Source organism: Anticarsia gemmatalis, chromosome 5 (assembly GCF_050436995.1).
Source record: "Anticarsia gemmatalis isolate Benzon Research Colony breed Stoneville strain chromosome 5, ilAntGemm2 primary, whole genome shotgun sequence".
NCBI lineage: Eukaryota > Metazoa > Arthropoda > Insecta > Lepidoptera > Erebidae > Anticarsia > Anticarsia gemmatalis.
The window spans coordinates 13,742,678-13,759,033 of NC_134749.1; the positions used below are offsets into that span (position 1 = coordinate 13,742,678).

At 33.5% G+C, this 16,356-nt stretch overlaps 1 protein-coding gene across 2 annotated transcripts in view; it reads left to right on the top strand.

Moving 5' to 3' along the window:
- LOC142973411 (neuropeptide FF receptor 2-like) overlaps positions 1-16,356 on the top strand; it is a 113,993-nt gene that overhangs the window by 13,121 nt on the left and 84,516 nt on the right. The window contains exon 2 of one of the 2 annotated variants that reach the window (XM_076115083.1): positions 15,303-15,362. The exons of the other annotated variant lie outside the window; for it this stretch is intronic. The gene's annotated coding sequence lies outside the window, so the exon portion shown is untranslated. The remainder of the gene's footprint in view (positions 1-15,302; positions 15,363-16,356) is intronic. 2 annotated transcript variants of the gene reach the window in all.

The window sequence follows — 16,356 nt, forward strand, 5'->3', positions numbered from 1 at the left end:
TGATAAAACTCATCAGTTGGAGTAATGACTGGCAGACTGTGACGGAAGTAATGTACTTAAGTGAATTGGTGTTCAGAGATTTTTTTATGCTCGGGGTTTAACTCTCTCACTTTGATAATTTTGTCTAGATAAACGGAAATGCGATTCTCTACCACTAATCGACTATACTTTTAAACACTCTGGTTGCATGTTTAATATACATTAAGATACGGAAATTAACGCGAACTCGCATTTTACCTTAAAATGCCTAACGTTTTGACGCCAGTTGCACTCGCCGTATTCCACGGCGAATGCAACCTGCGCTATTCGGCCGCTATCCAGAAAAGATGTAAGAAAACCTAATCCACACCTCTAGCGGGCGCCGTTGGTACTATTTTTATAGAACATTTTGAAGGTCGAACTCTCGATACTCTATAATACTGATTGTATGGAATCGAGATACAAATTATATTTTTTGCCCGTGAAAGGTTTTGAAATGTAATATTTCGTTAAATCTGTCGTTTTTTATATTTTATGTTTAAATAATAATGCTTGTTTGGTTTGTCGAATTTCTTTTTTCTTTTTCTTCGGACGGGTATTTTATAAGAATCAGGTTCGAACATCTGTTTAAGAAGAATATCGAAAGTTTGACGTTTAAAATGTACTGTCAAAATAATTCCTACGACGCTTGTGAAAAATCTTTTTTGACTTCTTTGTTACAAGTTGTAACGTTCTTTTCTTTTTTCCATAAATAAACAGAGATAAAAATATTTTTCTCATAACAAAAAATAAAGGTTTTATTAAACATAATTATAATGCTTAATTGTAGGTTACTTAAGAAAGTTTCTCAAGGACCGATTGTAGGGAATTCATAACAAGGATAATTATTATTAGAGTTCGAATTACATGTAATAATGAGAACACTTAAAAAGTTTTGTTCCAGTTTACGAAGTACTTAGTGAAATCAGGACTGTTATGGGCACAAACGTATGACTAAAGACCTTTACGATTTTACTTGCGTACGAACTGTCATATAAAATTATAGTCCCTTAAGGGATGATTTAAAGAAGACGGTACATGATAATTATGACCATCGTATTAGATATTTACGTATTTAAATTAATAGAATGTGATGCTAAATATACCTAAAAATGCGTACATTTCTTTTAGATAAAAGATTTATTTTTACAATTGTTATATTATCATTTAACGGCGATCGTTCCATTAGTTTTAATCAAATAAACAAACTAAACATTTTGTGCAAATATTTCGCTAGCAATTTTAGCTGTATTTTTTATTTTTATTTTATTTAATCGTATGGTTACAGGTCGACCTAGTGTCAAAGTTGTTTAAGCCTCCCGAAAGTCCTTTGACATTTCATAACGACAGTTATCTTCATTGACAACCACCGGACCAACTTTTCACGTGCCCTCCGAAGCATGAAAAAGCTCAGTTCAAATACCACTAAACGGTCAGCCATCATTAAATTGACCGCGCCAAGGGTCACTTAACCTAATGATCGATTACCGGCGGGTGAGTACAACTGGCTATGAGCTTATCAGTATTTTATTTCTGGTGATTACATATTATTTCTCGTGACTGTACTACTTAGAAATGAAACGACGTAAGCATTTCTAAACAATCTTGAACAAACTTCAAATGTTTTCTGCACTTTACAGATTATTTCTGTGAATTTGAATGTTTATAAGATATTTTCCACGATATCTGACTGAAGTATACATTACATTTAAATTTAAATCCCTGTTTTTCTATGACCGTCTTATACTTTTATGTAATAAGATTCTTAGTCATTATCATTAACATACCCTTTTTTCTTACTATGTTGGAGTCGACTTACAAACATTACAAAAATCATGCAGTTTTACTATTCGTTACAAAAAAATAGTCTTATTACCTGGGGGCACGGCAGTGGCCCCGCAAGTCGAGCAAAAAAAAGCGGCACGGCCGTACCGTCTTTTCTCGAAGCAATTCAGGCTATTTTCGACCCCCTATAATTTCGTTGTGGATAAAACAGGAAGCCTGAATTTTAAGTAAGGCCAGGTCGCTCTATTTGTTTTAATATTGGTATGATAATAACTTATGTAATAACTTAAGACAGAAGGTCCTTTAAGTAGAGACTAAATAGATTAATCAACTTGGTATTATATCGATCTCACAACTTATTACGTCAGAGAGACTGAGCTGCGAGACTCGAGGTTTTTACAGAATGTTTTTGACGGCATTATCTTATTCCTATATATCAAGTAAACCTACACAATTACGTGAAGGTAAGGATATCGGTGGAACTGTAAATTTTTCAAACCAAAATTTTCAGCAGCTTCATGCTGAACAAAAACGGTATAAAAGAGAATACGTTTTGAGCTAAGGTTTTGGAACTGTCAATCAATTTGAGGCCGCAGGCGATTGCAGCTTGTTTAAATACGTCAAACACAAAAGTGACCTATAACCTGTAGCATACATTTTATATACCTACAGGAAAAAATGAATACATACAAATTAAATATCATGCAAATCATGTTTAAATCTGCTTATTCAGGCGCGGCGAAGTCGAGCGGTTTTTTTTCCGAAAATTCATGTACACATTTGCCAAACGGCTTGGTCAGGTAATGCCGAACCAATTTAGCGAGACTCACATTGTAAATGGCGAAGCGCGAGTTACATACATGTCAATGTATCAAAATTACATGTCCAGGGTTGGTACGTGTGGAAACACCATTATTAGGGAACTTGCTGACATACTGTGTGGTAGTTCTATGCTAAAAAGATGGTTATCCTTAGGTGCTTAAGAGAAGTTGTTATTTTATATCTAATTTTGTTTATTTTTGGATTTGATTTTATTTCAATTATTAATTTTGTAATTTTTTTTAATTTTTGATTTTTAAACAAACTTTGTGTAACTAAGTGTAAAAAACTATGGAATCTGGTTCTGAAATAAAGATTTATTATTATTATTATTATACACCTCTGCTTACACCTTTAGGAGTAACAAGCGTGATGAATTTATTCAAACAGACACAGTAATGATTATAGGAATGCAGTAGCTCTTCCTGTCTATAAAACATCTGATCAGCATCAAGTCATAAAAATAACGGTCAATCGATTTAGCGTGCGATAAAATGTCTATAAAAACTGTATACGTTTCAATAATTATGTACATGTGTGTACACCTGTTAGAGATTATGACTTGTTGTGAATAACATTGCTTTGCCAATGATCTGATAAATCGAGGAAGTCATTTTGAAAACAGTACCTCGATTCTGTACCACTATCGACTACCGACAGCCGGCTAGCTATCGAGTTTTGATATTTAGAATGTACTGCCAAAAAAAATTTTTACAACGCCCGTTAGAGGCGCTGATCAGTTTTTCATACAAAATTTCTCGATGACAGGTCGGTTGTCAGTAGTCGAAAGTAATAGAGAATTGAGCTACAGTATCGGATTTTTAGCTGTTTCAGTTGCTAGCTTTATTTCTCAGCTTGGCTAGTTAAATCTTACTAATATCATAAATACCAAAGTTTGAAGGTTTGGATGGATGTTTGTCATTAATTTTCAGTCATTGTTTCGACTCAATCACTACCGAACTACCGAAACTACCGAGCGAAAACTGCCGAACCTATATCGATTAAATTTAATACCCAGATAGTTGACAGCCTAGATAACTAACTAACGCTTAGGACAGGCTTTTATTCCTAAAAAATCTTTTTACACAGGTAAAGTTGCGAGCTAGTAAATCATTAAAAAAAAAATCACTGCTGACATAACAAGATCGGTTGAAAAGTTTTTTTTACCATAAACATGGAATTTGGTGTAACATGCTTTTCGTGGCTTTCCGTATTGTTCATACTACAATGACTCTCTGGTCAACTGTATCTTCTACAGCATCACCACATGTGCAATCGACTCAAAACCGCAATGAAATTAAACTCAAAACAGATAACATTAAATATACAATACAACAAACATATGTACTGACTGTGTGTATCTCATTTCCTGACATTACCAGATATCGCGAAATGTACCAAAATATATGACCTTCGGCTTAGTATTATCTGTTTCATGAAGCAACTATAATGAGAGCGTCGATTTTGATTCTTGTATAAATTGATTCACTTTTAATGAATTAAATTTTGATTGATAATTTAAAAAATGTAATTATTTTAAAATGTCTTTTGGTAGATTGATTTTTTGCAGCTTTTTAATACAGTAGCAGTTAAAAAGTTAAAGTTTTTCTTCATATTCTTAAGGGAGTGGTAGATGATTGTTAAATGTGTTCTAGGCTAGCTGCACATACGTGCATACGTACATAAAATCATGCTTTTACTCATTAGGTGTAGGCAGAGACAAAAGAATTACCTGTTATTAAGTCGAAACTGACACATCACTAAAAGTATGGTTACTTATGAGCAAAAATCGGAAAACGTGAACCTCATTTAGGTATTAAACCAATTCGAAATTACGGAATCAAGTCGAAGACAATTCTTTTGACAAAAAAGCAATCCTTTGTATGCAACACTATACATTGCTTAAAGAACAGAGACCGTCAATAAAGAGACAATATTAGTTATCTATGCATAGAACATCGATTTCAGCTCCATAACTTTTGAAACACGTGTTGCATGATTAAAATCTAATATCATCACCATCCATTATACACCTGGTCGAAATGTCAAGCGAAGTAATTAAGCAATGCATCATCTGATAATCTCTGTCTCATTATGTTCCCATCTGTTACAGTGTCAATGCACTTTGCATGTACACAGGTGTATACACATTGTCACATAAATCTCAATTTTATTTTATTTATAGTTAACAACAGCCGCGCAGATCGATCTCTGAGATTAATCTACGCTTGGTTGTGGTTCTCTGAATGGGTGACCATTTTTTGGATAGCGAGCTCCTCCATGTTTCGTAAAGCACGTTAAATTGTGGATGACGGCTTTAACTTGCAAAGGTCTTTGACCGTCGTTTACAGTAGTCAGAAACTTGAAAGTCTGACAATCAATCTGACCGAAGGGTATTGTGTTATAACCCAGCTGGTGGTAACAGGGTTATGCAGGTCCGATAGGCAGTCGCTCCATATAAAATACTGATACCCGGCTGCATCCGGTTGGAGTGGAAGCCAAATGGAAACGACGAAAGGGGACGCTAGAAAGACAAAGACAGATCGTATCGGCAGTGACTTCAACCCCATGTGACAAGATATCTCTGCCTACGCCGATGGTAGAATGTTGGTAAAATCTTTTAAAGTATTGATATAATAACATTTGCGTCACATCTTGCGTTTCTTTTATAATTACAACTGCTTTTAATTACACATCAGCAGCACTTTACTATTCCTTAGCAAGTGCAATTCTCATTAGTCATGTTTTAGTTTATATCTAAAGTATCAATCATACTTTGTAAAGTATCAAGCATGTTTAGTCGTTAATTAATTTTCTGCTCTAGCACGTAAACAGTGTCTGAGTAAATTAAGGGCTAAGTTCAGTCGTGTGACTAACTTCATGTAAATAATATTGTTTGAGTACAGATTATGTAACAGCTTTATAGTGTTTATATATATTTTTGTAAGTTTAGTATCTTTTTTTATACCTATATATTTAGAACATTTATTTTTAACTCACGTTACGCTCTTTATCGAAAGACAGTCTCTATACAAGAAAGCTCCTAGAATTTTAAGACATTAAATTAATAGCTCTACACCTATAAGATACCACGACCCAGTAGAGCAGTACCAATGATGTAGAGAAGAAGGAAGTTTTTGGGCTGTAACTTAATGTTAAGTTAAGGTTAAGCAGCTCTGCTACATCTCTACTAAGCTTTTGCGTTAAGGCAGTGTTAAGATACAAATAATATCTTATGAACTTACCGAAAGCTAGATCATTCACCTCCCAGACAATTAGCCTGTAGTAAAACTCTAAGCTCAAGTATACAGTTCTAATATAACATTAATATCTTCTCATAAAACTTCATTATAACATTAAGGTTATTGTATCATCTTCAATATCAGCCAAATTGAATCTTAAGAGAAAAATGCTAAAACATTTATTTGACCCAAATATTCTTCTCCAATATCAAATCTTGAAGAAAGAGCATCGCTCAAACGCTCAAGTGTCTCAATATTGTGAATATTGTTCACTGTTCAGAGTGCTTGAGTATCGAGACGTAACACACGAAACCCATTACATTAGCATCGGATTCAATCACTCACTGGAGTGCGCAGAAACGTTAAATATATTGGATATCTTAGGTTTTATTTGAGAAAGATTTTGGTCTTATTGTCCGTACTTTAGCCTTTACGGTGAGTTTAAGTGAGTACGGACGACGGATAGATCGGCATAATTTATTTACAATTTATAAAAAGCAGTGTTAGCCGAGTGGTATAAGTTGACACCTCCCACGCAAGTGGTCGCAGGTTCGAACGAAGTTATATATGTATTAGAAACGGTGAAGGAAAATATTGTGAGGAATCCTTGCATGCTTAAAACTTTGTTTAATACATCTATTGAGGGCATGCAAAGTCCCCAACCCACACTTGGCCAGCGTGGTGGACTCAAGGCCCTCCCCTCATTACGGGAGGAGACCCTTGCCCAGCAGTGGGACAGTAATGGGTTACATGTACTTATTTACTTATAGTATAATGCATTTTCTCAGAACCTCTAAATATAGACGATATTAAAATTGATATGACAATCACACCAAATCTGCTTTATTTATTAGTGACTTAAACTGTCTTGACTTACCCTTACTTTTTATTTCTCCATTTTTCAGACTAACCTCAACTTACTCTACGCCAATTTTAACTACAATATTAATCTGCTCTTATATCGATAGAAATCTTGTGTCCAGTACCGAAAAAATAATGAGCTATTCAGTAGTATTACGTTGATTGGAAATAGAGACGAATATTGGAAGTTAATATGGGACTCTAGAAATCGACTTTCAAAGTCGTTCAAACAGTCCGAAAGCATTTGGGGTTTCGTGGCACGGCATTACGACTGTTCCCTCAATTCACAACAGACATGACAAATTACCCAGAATTAGAAATTAACTGACATTCCAGACTAAAACACAGGGAAGCGTACGAATTATCAGTTGAAATGTCGATGCCAAAGGCACTCAGATTGTTTACCAGAACTGGGAATGAGTGCCAACTTGGATAATACAGTTCAACAACTTAGTAGAAGTCTTGGCATTCTCGATTTATATGAGTTTTAAATACGGCTGTTTGTTGCCTGTGGGTAGTCAGAGACGTAGGTACCGAAAGAAAAATACATAGATCATTTACGTTTTATTTCGGTTTTCGGCTGCTTGTTGTCTGCCACTCAGTAAAGGAAAAGAATATTTTGCGTATATCTAAAATATTGTAGCTGTAGCAACAAACCATGGTCAATTGCATACGCCTGCGTGTCACTGATGTTCTAAATTTTGAATTTTGTACACTCCCGCCAGCTGCGAACCTTGTACACAACGCTCTCTAGCACGATGTTGGACTATAGAAGTAATGTCTGCAGTAGACTGACTAAAGGTTTGTTCCATGAATTTATCAGTATTCTTTGGAGACTTCTTAATTGACACATAGATTGAGGATTTTTAAATCCTTTTCTATTTCATTTAAAATATGATGATGAGGGATTCCCGAGTGCTGAATGTTTTTAAATGTATAATAATATACTCTTTCTGCTCTATAGGGAATTTACAGTCAAGTAATCAGAAAAGTTTTGGTCCGTAATTGTTATAAATTTAGAATACGTTTAATGACACCTCAACTGCCTCCGTCGCGCAGTGGTTTAGGTCGCACCGCCGCTACCATTGCGTCTGGAGGTTGTGGGTTTGATTTACACAATTATTTGTGCGATCCACGAATATTTTTTTCCGGTCTGGTTGTACTTTGTGTCCGTGTTTGTATGTTTGTTTAAGTCCCCGCGACACGAGCAATTCTTAACGCGAAAGTTGCCTTTAAAAAAAAGAAGCTTGTTGAATTAGGATGTTTTATTATTCTCTTTGATAAAGAAAGCAAGTATTAAAGTTTTAAATTATACATTTAAAACTTTAAATAACAAGGTCTTTTTCTAAGACAGAAACTCAAAATTAGGTTGAACGGAAAATGTCTTCACGCTCAAAGGTGCTGACTTTGTAATCAGATTACATCGTGACGCAAACTTTTTATTTTTTCAATTTGGGTACAAAATAAAATTGCCTTCTTGAAATTATTATTTTTTCATTAGTGCCTTGGGAAATGAGTAAGAGAGTTTTTGTATAAAATATCATGTATTGATACAAGTAAAAATGGAATTTTTTATCAGTACCAGTAGCGCGATTCTCTACAATTGATACCATGGAGTATCGAGAGTTTGACATGTAAAATGTACTGCAAAAGTTGTTTCTATGACGTACGCTTAAGGCACTAACCAGATCTTCATACAAAATATTTAGCCGACAGTGGTAGAGAATCGAGCTACTGTACGTAAGATCTAAATCCGTTCAGACATTTTGGCGCTTTTAATAGTAATTTTATTAAAATTTTAACAAAACGAATAATCACATCAAAACTTAAAGTGTAAGTGATTATTGTAATTTCGGTTTCATTGGACATCATTGATTCTTTGAAGCTTAATGTTAATTAAGTTAGAGGATTATAACCCTGAAACTAATTAAAGTAGGTATTACTATGGATTTCTTGTAGGTCTGAAACTTAGTTAACATTTCGTATAAGTTAGAACGTGGTTAGAACAATTTCTTTGGATAATGTTTCGTGATATGACTGATTTTAAACAAACTGGTTTTGTTGTTGATATTGTTTGGTTAGGTGCTTATTAGGTTTTACTAAAACCGTGCACCCCAAGGGTTTTTGTTAATTTTTATTATATTTAATTAATTAAATAGAGATAATAATATTTTTTACAGTAAGCAGAGAGCAAAGAAATTAATGTAGTTATAATTTGTTATTTTTTTCTCATATTTTTTAATTTTCATAATTTTTAAAAAAATCTCATAATTATAATTACGAAATAAAAGTCATATTACTTAATTAACAATCATGAGAATCCCTTTAACCACGAACAAACATTTAAGCATGAATTATATTTTCTGGCTCCAGCTTTATTCCCTGCGGCACTCCCTCAGATCTTGTTTCTATCCTATAATAATATTATAATATAACTCAATAATTAACTCAACTCCTCAACTCCTATTGCTAAGAGGTCAAGTTGTTGCAAATAGTAATTAATTCTAACTGAAAGTATGGTTAAGTAGGTAAGATGACCATGTCGAAAGCTCTACTTTGGTTTTTAGGCTCTTGTGCAACATAAAGGCAATAAAATGTACTATTACTTAAAACTGTTCCGTTGCTAGAAACTAGTATGCTCCCGGAATGAGAAAGGGATTAGAAAGATTACGTATCCTAACTTTCAAAGTTTCCCTATGAATATTTATGTTTAACGGTATTAGTTTACTGACAAATAAAGTATTTATGTATATGCATTTAACCTTAGTTTTTACGTTTTGTCGAAAATCACACTGGCTATGATTGAAATTGGTTGGCGAGGCAGTCGAGAAAATAGTGTAACAAAAACTAATAAAAATAGCAAGAAATGTTTCTGTCTTTGAAACAAATTGAGCGCTAAGAATAATCATGCGTGAAGCCGGACCAAATAAATAAACTAAAAATAAATACAGATAGCTCTCACGCAAACAAAGACACACATGAGAACTAAACATAAACATTCGTAGGTCATACAAACAATAACAAATCGAAAATAGATTCACAATAACATGTTTTACCCATGACTGTTAAGTACACTTTGGTCTGATGTATTGGTCTTTACAGTTTTTATCCAACCGGGATTATTTAATTGCTTATTCAATTTTACAACTTTACAAAATTGAAGCATCCCCAGTAAGTTATAAAATACCTGTGATACCCGTTACTTCGCTTCTTACCTTAGAAGTTGAGATTAAAACTTATGTATGTGAGCTTAAAAAAGAAAAAAAAATAAAAAGACAAACTTAAAATTTACGGTTCAAGGTATATACCGCTTGAGACAGGCCACTAGTAATAGCTATGGAGTCCTTTATCATTTTAACATGAACGAAGAAAGTGCAAAAAAGGTGGCTACAATTTTTTATACATTAGTAAAATTGGCAAAGTTTATTCAAATTTCAGAATCTGCAGAAAGAATAAAAAATATTTAATTAATTAATGTAGGTCATGACTTTTATGGTTGTGACTTTAAAAACACAATATCTGAATTTACCGACGTTTGGAAGGTAAAGCCGCCATCAAACTCCGTCTATAAAAAATCCTACTAAATATTTTTAGCAGACAGGCAACACGAATTCGATACAATTCTATCAAAGGCTTGTCACGAAGCTACAGGCATCAAAATACAATTGACTTTTGATGTCATGGCGAATGTAGAATTCCGTTTAACGATAGTTTCTATGGTGACAAAAGCTAACGTTAAAAACAAAAAATGGAAATAAAGTGGAACAAAAAATGCTCAACTGTAAAGGTTATCTTACAGCGTGGGAAAATAATCAATAAGAAAAATTGTTCTTCATCTTTCAAGCTACATTTTCTATTCAAAGATAATTTTAAATGCAAACATTTCAATCACATTCTTCTATTTGCTTTGTACAATTCTCTAGACGCTGTACATTCTGGATTCCAGTCTAGTTAATTACGTGTTAGCTGTTATTATAGTTCAACAACTTAATGGAGCGCCATGGATTCAAAATTTGCGGCTGGTAAAGGTATACTAAATTCAGAATTTGGAACATCAGGGACCCGTATGTTTATACACCCGAATGTGTTTTTTTTCTTAATTGTCCTTTTCTTTCAGCAATAAAAGTAAAATGGGGTGTATAGAATTTGCGTAATGAATTGAAAAAAAATGAGAAAAATTTCAAGGCTAATATTTGAGTACTCGTTAAAAAAATTGATAGGATTTTAAATTATTAGACGGCAACATTTTGTCTTTGCGTTGTCAACATATTTTCTTAATAAATTAGTAAAATAGTTAAGTTATTATTATTAATATAAATCGCACATAGCCAAGGCTTTCTACTAAGTAGTCAGACTGTAGGTAATATTGTGAATAAAATATACGCGAGCTGAGAACTTAATTAAAAAGTGCGTTGAGCTGTTTTTGTGATGCTCGGAAAATTATGAAGTTTAAGTATAATAGTATGGTGTTTGTTATCATAAATTACCGTGTGTTATTATACACTTACCGCAGCTATACCCCCGTTGTTTGGTTTCTCCTGAAATTAATAACTATTAATTGTGACTCTTTAAATTTTTTATGCAAATCTTAATTATGATTAAAAACAATAAAATCGTCATCAAATCATTTAGTTCAAATGCTGACATTTATGATAGTGTATGATACAGAGAGTGAATTTACCGCCAATAATTTTAAGGTTACCATCTTTACCAATAACGTTTTTTAGTAAGTGTCATTTGTATGTTTTAAAACTTAGTTCCAAAACTGCAACTTTGTGTTACAATAAATTTAGAATAACTTTACAATACGTTGCATTCAACTCTAGGGAATCGAATTTGTTGCAAACAAAACCAATTTCAAAGTTTCGTTAGACTGTCAGTATGATATAATTTATTCAGTATTTTACTGAAACTACGAGTTATAAGTTAGGATTGATATTTAGAACCTTAGAACAAATATCCTGAAATATTAAAATATCGTATCATTGTACAAATTAGTAGCAGTATTTGTAATTATTATTAATTATTGTGTAGTACATTTATTGTTCAATATGAAGCGTCAAAGTTAACTAACGATATTTTTGTGAACCATGACTCAATAGAACTTAACTTTTTCTATTAAATTAACAATGTTTTGTGCATTAATTTGTTTTACGATTAATAGCATATTTAATGAAGATCACGAAATTCAAAAAAACAGAGCGAATTTGTGGCATTGGTGATCACAGGACTTGAAAATGCGACCAAGGGTGTGGAATCTCACCTTTTTTGAAAAATGTCTATTATTGCTGAACTAAGTGATATGGATTTTTTTTTATCTGGAACCGCTATGACTTGGCCTTTCATCCTGTCTCGGATTATTCAACGATAATCCGAGACACTCGGGAGTTTTGGGACACTCTGTATAAGATGCAAATTTCATAAGGATGAATATACGTTTATATCTTTCACGCAATACAGCTTTGGAACTTTGATAGACATTTTACTTCGAAAATTTTACCGCACGAAAGAAGTTGTAGGCAAAAGTTAAACATTCATAAAATAATATAAAAACAATAATCCACGTTTCTAGGCTCAATATGTAAGCCATATTTATTAGAAACAAATGGAATACATCTAATGAATAAATGAACGACGATAACAAAGGCTTTAAGATAAGCATTATCTGCCCACGTACATTGCTGAACACTCATTACCGAATAATGCACAAGTTATATATTGATGATATAATTTAATTTTACATCTTTAACATATATTTTGCTAATTACTGATAGGTTTTCGCTAAACATAATTTTAGTAGGTGGGTAACTTACATTATTTTCTCTCGCTTTAATTTCTTGAGATCAAAACGGAATCCTTTTTACTCATAAATATTGTCACTGACTGTCTGTCGGTCTATCACCAGCATGTATCGTATGAATCAAATTTATTATGAACCGCGATAGATTGGTACTTGGAACCCTACCTACGCGAGTGTGACTAGCACTTGAGCGGTTTTTATATATTTTTGCAATTGATCTTAGTCGGCTTCCGAGTCACAATATTTCAGATTGCATGTTAGATACCTACAACAAATGTATAAAAGTAGTTTTCTGTGGTCTTTAAAAATACTTGAACTAGTTTAGTCCACTGAGATAATACTTTGTTAGCTTTTAAAATACACTCGGACTTTTATAAATACACTAGCTGACCCGGCAAACGTTGTTTTGCCATAAAAATTAAATAAAAAAACATTGTCCAGCGGACAAAATTGAGAATCTAAACCATTCTCAGATCCCCTTGAACACACACAAAAAAATTCATCAAAATCGGTCCAGTCGTTTAAGAGAAGTTCAGTGACATACACACTTACAGAAGAATTATATATATAAAGATTTTGCGGAAATGAGTTACGAAAGATTTTTGTGCTTTATTATGTTCCAAATAAATTCCTATTGTTAGATTTAACTTTTCATAGTTCAGGCTGTTTCATTTTCATTGTTATGCAACCTTAAAACGAGACAAATGTTACCCACGGATGCGCATTCATTTTCCGTAGAGAAACAAAATAAATTGTAGCCTGAGGGATTGTGTGAACACTGGAACATGTATTATGGTTATTTTTCTCTTATTTGAAGCAAATATTGACAGTTTGATGTTCGAAATATTCGTAGCTTACTAGGCAGCGGTTTTAGGTAGAACAAACTTTGTTTAAGATAGAATATTGATATTCCTCTATAGTAGTAAAAGTATGAAGTCGCTGCCAATCAAAAAACGTGTCGAGTGAGCATAAACTAGCTGCAGCCTGTTACAAAGTGACTATCGTATAATTATACTATGGATGCAAGTAACGCTAGTTTAGTTAAAAATGCAGACTTTCCCCTTCAAAGCGTTGCGTTCAACCTGGTGCTACAACAAAATGTTACCAACTGGCAACAAAAGCAGGAGCAATATTTTTATTCAGGGTGTTTATTCTACGCTGAATACTATCGGGAAGATATGTTTATATTGGACAGCAAAATCTATACTAATTTTATAAAGCTGAAGAGTTTGTTTGTTTGTTTGTTTGTTTGAACGCGCTAATCTCAGGAACTACTGGTCCGATTTGAAAAATTATTTCAGTGTTAGATAGCTCATTTATCGAGGAAGGCTATAGGCTTTATATCATCACGCTACAATCGATAGGAGCAGAGTACCGGTAAAAAATGTTACAAAAACGGGAAAAATTATAAGCCATTCTCTCTTATGTGACGCAAGCGAAGTTGCGCGGGTCAGCTAGTAATAGATAGATATTAAATTATTATCTTCTACGAAAAGAGAAAATATTGCTTAATAAGGAAGTCTTTGGTATTAAAGCAGGGACGAACTTAATACTCTTTATTAACAATTTGGTTCTATTCCAATTCACTGGGTTCTTAGAAAAATTTCATTTATCCATTGTCATTTGGGACCTCATTCACTTTCACTACGTTTCCGATATTATCAAAAATATGGGCCATTTTTAGCAGTCTTTTTCTTTTCTTTTGTAAGATTGTAATTACTTCATAATATAGTATCTTTTGGATACTACACTGCTTAAAATGTTTTATGTAATTTTGTACAAAAATTGAATCAGCGCTTCTAGCAGGCGCCATAGAAATTATTTTTGCGGCACCTACGTTTTAAATGTCGAACTCTCAATACTTTATAGAACCGCCTGTAGAAAATCGCGCTACTGATCTCTGATTAGTTCTATTTACAGAAAATTGGCTTACATAGATCCCAAACATTAAAAGACCGGGATGGCAGTCTTCTTACAAAAATTCTGTAGATCTGAGATAGAAAAAAATCTGATTACAGTCGAGTTATTTATGCTAGTACCTTCATACAATCAGTTAGAACTAAGTTTTACTACTTTATTCCGTGGTATAGTTATTAATACTTATTAAATATGAATAAAGTAAACCTTTCTATTTTGTATACTTATTGTGTAAAGAGATAGGTCATAATTTATTTCTTCCAAGACCCCTATAAAGTTAACAAATAATTAATGAGGTCTTAAAAAGCCTCAATTAATTAAGGAAATAATGAAAGTACTCCGTAAAATATTTAAAATGTTACTTTTTGTAGAAAAGGGCTTTTAAATGTAAAATATTTTCCTTCATATTTTTTACGTAATTTAAACTTTTAGAAGAAATAAATTGTCTTTAACGAAATATTTTAGAGATGTTCAAGGATTTTCTTTTTTTTATAAAGCCAGTTCCACAACTGACAAAGAGTCAGATATCTCACCTGCTAGATAAATTTACAACCTATGTGGTCAGACAACTGGTATCATGACATAAATATTCAGCCTGTCCAAATTGCAAACTATCTGTGTGCCAAATTTCATCAAATTAATTTGGTAGTTTTTGCACGATAGAGACACACACACACACACACAAACACACACACACACACACATAGATACATACATTTTCCACAATCTTTAACTGTTTTAATATAAATAGGATTACCGAGGTACTACTACACCATCTCTTCTCTTTAAATTGAACAAAGTATGACATCATCTTTTTTGTCTGTATTTGTAATGTATCATCATCATCATCATCATTTCAGCCGGGAATCGTCAACTGCTGGACAAAGGACTCCCCCATCGAGCGCCAATAGGACGTAAATGTATGTATTACATCATACATAATAATATATTATACAATAATACGTCTTACGTAGAAGTTGAGTTTTGAGTTTTAGCTCGGTATAAGTATTTAGTTTAGAAAGTTATCATAGTACAAGTTTATGCTTGATTTGGAATCAAATTATCATTTGTCAATTGAAAAATTAACAAGGAAAAGTAAACCATATTTTTGTACAGCAACAACAAATTTCCAAAAACATTATATCTGCTTAGCAAAATGACAACCAGCACACTTAATCCTATTGAATTCGTTCAAGCGACTGCCTTTAATACGAAAACACGTACTTTGTTCAAGTTTCACTGTTTCCATTTGATAAGCTTCTTAACTTTTGTTTAATTTGACTTGTTGTCGGCTTATGGTTGTTGTCAATTAGGTTTAAAACTAAATCTTTGTAGCCGTTCCACCTGTGAAGACTTAACGTGGCTTTATCTTACTCACATACATACATATATAATTACCCCTCTTTCCCGTGGTTTTTATTAGTAGTCCCGGGGTAGGTATAGGTAGTCCCGGGTTCCATGCGGGTTGGACAAAGTGTCATTGGCTTTGTTTTTAATTTATATTAGATTATTCTCTGTTATATGGAGTTTGGTAAAACGCCATGTACGTATATGGCATATAATAGGCTTCCCCCTATTACATTTGACTAAGTGTTCATTCACGTCGACTCGCGGGCGCGGTGGCGGGCGCGGTCACGAAATATCAAACATATGGCGATGTACCGAAGTGTTCACGTACAAACCGTACGCGCGGTCTAAGTAGCGGGCAAGCTAGCGGTGTCGCGCGCGGCCCGCGCGGCGCGCTCGCGGCAATATAGTCCAGTCATTATAGTAAGTTCACTTCGGAATTCGAGATACCCAGCTGTAAGTCTGTAAATACTTGTATATTGACACCCTAAAAGTTGTCTCAAAACCTACATATGGTAGGGTGTACGCAACTATAAAATTTCAAGGTCCAAAGTCCCAAAAACCGGT